Raw genomic sequence first — 5,415 nt, 5'->3', positions numbered from 1 at the left:
CACCAACAGCATTAATGTGAAGAAGAGAGAGAGAGAGAGAGAGAGAGAGAGAGAGAGAGAGAGAGAGAGAGAGAGAGAGAGAGAGAGACACGAAGAGATTTTGCCTTGAGGCAGGACGAGGGTGAAGGACTTTATAGCTTGTCTCGCCTGATTGATGACACTGTTCGTTCCGTACCGCCTACCACATTACGCAAGTGTCATCTTGGATTCACCTGCAACTGATTATGACCATTTGTGTTTTTTTTTTATTTCCTATTTTTTTTTTTTTTCCAAAATGTGTCTTTTCTTCCCTTTACGTGTTTTCTCGTTTTCTCAACCCGCCTGATGGGAAATCTGATAAGTCTTTCCATTCGTCTTACTGGGCTCTTGTATATTTTTAAATCTTAACCCTCTTTCACTTATTGCTAGGCAGTGTTGTAGAATCTAACTTTTTCTTTCTTGCTGAGCCAAACACATTTTCCTTATTACCATGTTTACACTATCATGCATCTTTCTACTCTTGGCTGTAGGGGGTTGGGTTTCTTCATCCCCTCCTGGTAGTCCAGGTGCCCCATTCCCTCGGGTGTTGCTTGTGAGTCGTATCTGAATTTCTATTGTTTATTTAGTTCCAGTTGTATGTTCGGTAATCATACAGTGCAGCAGCGTTAAGCCTTGCCTTTCTTTTTTTTTCTTTTATTTTACGCGCCATCAGTTTTATCATCAGCTTTTTTGTCTTCAGAAGAGAGAAATACTGACTGCTCCCTTTATCCCGCAGATCTGTTGGGATTGGGAAAACATCCTCTTGTTTAATTTTTAGGAAATATGTTTTACAGTTGATTCAGTTGAGTTTGAAGATAACTGATGTTGTGGCTGAAGAAGGTCGAGGGGATGGGGTGGCCTGTTGCCTGGGTCGTATAATAAGCCAAAGTTTTAGTGGCTCTGTCGAAACGCTGTCGTTGTAACTCACTCACACGGTGGTTATATTCACGACTGGCATAGTGTGTGTGTGTGTGTGGGCACGTGTTGGTTGTGTTAACACGAGGCTCGTGAGGCCGGCGGTGTCGCGCGTGAGGTGGTGGGTAGCTGGTGCAGGCCCACACCCTCAGGCCAGGGCTGCTGCAATCCTTGTGCCAACCCTGGTGGATACACACACACACACACACACACACACACACACACACACACACACACCATTGAAATAGTTCATGACGTCAGTTTCTTGCAAAGGTTCTTGCAAAGATCGCTATTGGACGGATGGGAAATACCGTTTCGTCAAGGAACTTCTTTGATCCTGCATGGAGTGCGGCTTTGAAGGAATAGGATCCCCTATAGAGGCTTACAAGTGTCTTATAACAAGAGGAAGGTTGATGCAAGTCATGGGTCTGCTTGTATTGTGTCAACACAGGCAGCCCCCCGCCGCCCTTCCCCCAAACCCGTCGTTGAACCATTCCTTTCTTAACCGCTGGCTCCTCACTATCACCTCCCCCTACCAATCTGGACCTCTCTCCTACCCCCTTTCCCCGCTGTTCCCACCCACGCCCCCTCCTTCAGTCTCTCTCTCTCTCTCTCTCTCTCTCTCTCTCTCTCTCTCTCTCTCTCTCTCTCTCTCTCTCTCTCTCTCTCTCTCTCTCTCTCTCTCGTTTGTTTTCAGAGAACAGGTTTCCTCTCTCTCTCTTGTTTTTTTTGTTTATTTTTGCGTTCTTCCATCCAGATGTGCACGTGTTTAATCCGCCGTCGCTTCAGACTTGTGTCATTGGGGGAGGAGGAGGAAAAAAACCTACGACGGGTACGGAGAATTTTACGCACGAAATGTAATTCTCAATTGCGTTTGATCGGGAAATAGAGGAGGGTACATGCAGCGGAGCGGGGTAAGGGCCTGTTGAGCAACACCGAAGGAGACTTGCTTGCTTGCTTGCTTGCTTGCCCGAGCTGTTGACAATGGGGTTTTAAGCCTTACAAGAGCAAAGCTTGGCGGAGGAGCGTGCCGTGCCCTTCGCTTGACGGCATCACTCACCACCATTGTGTCAGGCGCGAACTAGATTAAAGGTCCAATTAACGTAGGATATTGTTGTTGTGTTGCGCCAGGGGTGACCGGGGACAGACGGTGTGGTCTACCACAAGGACTGTCTACACTTCTTGCTTTGGTTCCCATTGAGCACGACCGACGGTACGATGCTTGAACGTGACGGAGCTATCCTTGGTTACGACGGAGCGATCCTTGATTACGACGGAGCGATCCTTGAGAACGATGGGTCAGTCCCACGAGCCTGATGGCACGATCCGTGAACGACGGTACTACGCCTGGGTACGATAACGCAAACTCTTAAAGGATGAGGTCAGAGCGTCGTACGACGCTCGAGGGTCGTACCGTCGTGCTCAAAGGTCGCAACGTTTTGCTCACGGGTCGTCACGTCTTGCTCAGGGGTCATAACATCATGATCAAGGGTCGTAGCGTCGTGGTCAAGGGTCGCACCATCGTGATCAAGGGTCGCACCGTCGTGCTCAAGGGTCGTACCGTCGTGCTCAAGGGTCGTACCGTCGTGCTCAAGGGTCGTACCGTCGTGCTTCTTTAATACTGAGCAGCAGTGATGTCTTACATCCGTGTGGACCAAGTAATGACTGAAATAGATTTTCTGAAAGAGAAGTGTTCCAATGCTGAACCTGACCTGACTGAATTAGATATTGATTTTACAAATATTGTCACGTTATGTATATAGCATTGATCGGGCTTTACAGTGAATTCTGACTTTGATACATGTTGTTAATGTCTTGTGAAGCACGATTTGTTAACAGGCCAGTGCACTATACAGGTACAGGGTCATTTATAACACACACACACACACACACACACACACACACACACACACACACACACACACGTGCTGTAGAACGTGCTTGCCGTGCTGTACGAAGAGCTGATTACTTTCATATTCCTCAGTAAAAGAAACACATTTAGACCAAACCTTTGTATAAGTGGATTTCTCCCTGTGCGTCCTGGGAATGATCACTCTTTTTTTTTTTGGAAACACTCTGATGAACATCCATATCACGGGGGACTTTTGTGAGTTTGATTATTCATATTCGATGTTCACCTAGACTAGAAATGTTAGTATATATATTTTCATTTTTTTTCTTTCTTTTTTTCGTATGAAACGTGAGCGTTTGACCTTCTGATTAAAGTTATTGCCCTAGATAATGTTACTGACAGAGCTTTTAACATGGTAGGTGGTATAATGGTATCATCCATACGGAATTTATTTTATTGTATTATGGATTTATATATATATATATATATATATATATATATATATATTGTTCCAGACCAGTAGGGCCTTACGAAAAATAGAGAAAGATTGGCCATTCGTTACAAGATTGGCTGAAGAAAAAAGGCGATTGTATCCCCTGATCAGAGGTCATCACACACTCACAACACCATTTGTCCACCAGTACCAGTTCACATTACCACCGTCGCTGGTATTGTCCAGTGATGTGCCTTACTCACTGTCTCCAGTACCATCAGGTGCTACATATATCACTATACCATGACCCAGTACAGTTATATAGTATCTTATAGCCATCATCCTCCGGTAACCCTATATGCAGTACCACTTTGAAGCCTCGTCCTCCAGTGCCGTCATCGGGTTCCTCTTTAGCCACTATCTCCCAGTACCATTATTAACACTCTTAAGCAATACCCTCCAGTACAGTTATACACTACCACTGTTATCGTCATCACATGGCAGTGGTGTGTTTTACCATCGTCTACAGCACCCAATACGACTTGTGTAGTGGGTGAGACCCGATATCCAAACCACACTTTACTACCACCACCACCACTGTTAATATCGCAACCACTATGACCACCACTATCACACCCACTGTCAGTACCACAACCACTATGACCACCACTATCACACCCACTGTCAGTACCACAACCACTATGACCACCACTATCACACCCACTGTCAGTACCACAACCACTATGATCACCACTATCACACCCACTGTCAGTACCACAACCACTATGATCACCACTATCACACCCACTGTCAGTACCACAACCACTATGATCACCACTATCACACCCACTGTCAGTACCACAACCACTATGACCACCTCTATCACACCCACTGTCAGTACCACAACCACTATGACCACCACTATCACACCCACTGTCAGTACCACAACCACTATGACCACCACTATCACACCCACTGTCAGTACCACAACCACTATGACCACCTCTATCACACCCACTGTCAGTACCACAACCACTATGACCACCACTATCACACCCACTGTCAGTACCACAACCACTATGGCCACTACTATCACACCCACTGTCAATACCACAACCACTGTCCCTACCACTATCAGTACCACAACCACTGTCAAAAGCCTCTACCACCGCTGTTGCAGCTGTTACCGTGGCAACACCCAGCCAGCCACGACGCAGCTGCCGTAACTTCACCACTGTATTTACCACCACTTCACAGACCCACCACCATCATATGACCTGCCACAGCTACTACCACAACTACTACCACAGTAAGTACCTTTACTTATAAAACGGCAGACACCATTACTTAACACTTCATCTCGCCTATCATCACCCTTGTAGTGACCAGTTGTTACATCCTCTTAATGATGGTATGTTATATTAATCCTCTTAATGATGTTATATTAATTTTCATTTGTTTTCTCAACAGGTAAGTGTGTGGGGTTCGCTTGCCGTCGCCATTCTGGGAATGACCCTGTAGTAAGTACATTTTGATCCTCGCCTTATATCTTCGACGTCGTTACAACACTGGGAACAAGACAGGGTTGTTAAAGGTCTGTTATGGGGTTAGTATAGTCACCGAGGAAAATAGGACGTATTGACGTTTTCTGTAGTTCATCGGTATTATCCAAGAGAATGTAACCAGGGGTGACTGTCGTTTTCCGTGGCATGAACATGTCTTTGATAGAAAACGGGAGAGTATTCCCATGACATACTGTTCTGTATTATTTATTATTGATAATACTTCAGTTTTCGTTTTTATTGTATTGATGTTTATGCATTTGTTTTTCTGTTTGATGAAATTTTGTTTATTGAGTCGAACTGCTGCTGTTTCGCTTTTAATTGAGGATTCGGTTAGATATTGAGCAATACATCGATAAATAAATGAGTGGCAGAAGTTATTGGATCATAATTTAAAAAGAATTCCTGTTTTACGAATACAGAAAATGTATTTGGTTCCATATGCTAAGGCAAACAGAAATTGGTGTAAGCATTTTTTTTTTGTTAAGAATGTCATAAGAATTGTAGTGTTAGGTAAGCTTTCAAAAGGCACTTGTATGTCATGACAGAATGTGAATCCACTTAAAATGAGTTATGATAGGCTTGGTCAGCTTAGGTCATTTTGTATGGTAGTGGGAAGTCGATCCAGTATTTGC

This window comes from Panulirus ornatus, chromosome 29 (genome assembly GCF_036320965.1).
Source record: "Panulirus ornatus isolate Po-2019 chromosome 29, ASM3632096v1, whole genome shotgun sequence".
Taxonomy (NCBI): domain Eukaryota; kingdom Metazoa; phylum Arthropoda; class Malacostraca; order Decapoda; family Palinuridae; genus Panulirus; species Panulirus ornatus.
Note: the sequence above shows the minus strand (reverse complement) of the source record.